This window comes from Suricata suricatta, chromosome 9 (genome assembly GCF_006229205.1).
Source record: "Suricata suricatta isolate VVHF042 chromosome 9, meerkat_22Aug2017_6uvM2_HiC, whole genome shotgun sequence".
In the NCBI taxonomy this organism is placed as follows: Eukaryota; Metazoa; Chordata; class Mammalia; order Carnivora; family Herpestidae; genus Suricata; species Suricata suricatta.
The window spans coordinates 134563845-134564999 of NC_043708.1; the positions used below are offsets into that span (position 1 = coordinate 134563845).

Consider the following 1155-nt stretch of genomic DNA (forward strand, 5'->3'; position numbering starts at 1 on the left):
AGACATACTGCCGGTCTTCTAGAATTTTAAAGTTGGGGGTGGAATAAAACAGTAGTAACACGAACATTTAACTCAACATCACAATAGAAGATGGCAATATTCAGGTAGTATGGGAACAGGATACAATTATTCTGCTGGTTTGCCAACTCAACAGGACAAGTAACAACTGTAGACCATAAACTACTATGGAATGTGAGGTCTTCCAGGACATCTGCAAACTTTCCATGTGTTCAAGTTAAAGAGGGGCAGAAGAATGCCTAAGGTGACAGCAAGGGAATAACAGACTAGTCCAAGAATCCAGAATTCTCTTGGATAGTGCTTTTTAACATGAGGGTTATGATCTTTTGATGGACTCGGATGGATCTTTTAATTTTTTAATGTTTTATTAATTTTTGAGAGAGAGAGAGAGACAGCATGAGCAGGGGAGGATCAGAGAGAGAGGGAGATACAGAATCTGACGCAGGCTCCAGGCTCCGAGCTAGCTATCAGCACAGAGCCCAACACGGGGCTCGATCCCATAAACCGTGAGATCATGACCTGAGCCGAAGTTGGATGCTCAACCGACTGAGCCACCCAGGTGCCCCTCAGATGGATCCTTTGATGGATCAATTGATTGGCTTATGATCAGCTTTAAACAAACCAACAAACAAACAAACAAACAGGGGCGCCTGGTGACTCAGTCGGTTAAGCGTCCAGCTTCAGCTTAGGTCATGATCTCACTGTCCGTGGGTTCAAGCCCCGCGTTGGGCTCTGTGCTGACAGCTAGCTCAGAGCCTGGCGCCTGTGTCAGATTCTGTGTCTCCCTCTCTCTATGACCCACCCCTGCTCTCACGGTCTGTCTCTCAAAAATAAATAAAAAAAAACATTAAAAAAATAAAAAAACAGAATAGGAAATATCAGACCGCAACAGAAAATATCAATCACATGTAGTGAAGATAAACAATAAATTGTGAGACTTTTCAGTCATGCATGCCAGTTTGGAAATTAAACAGTATTTGCCATTACCGTCTATGTGTCCATGCCCATGTTCACTGCTATAGGGGAGAACAGTAAGCTAGCTCATATACCACAGACCCTGATTAGGGTTTTCTGCCAAAGGGAAACAAAAAAATTGTTGAAATTGTTGGAGATTCTGGCTAGAGGATAGCCAGGGGG

At 43.5% G+C, this 1155-nt stretch overlaps 1 protein-coding gene across 1 annotated transcript in view; it reads left to right on the top strand.

The window, feature by feature from the left end:
• Positions 1-1155, top strand: part of TICRR (TOPBP1 interacting checkpoint and replication regulator) — a 43966-nt gene that overhangs the window by 5761 nt on the left and 37050 nt on the right. The gene's annotated exons all lie outside the window — the stretch shown is intronic.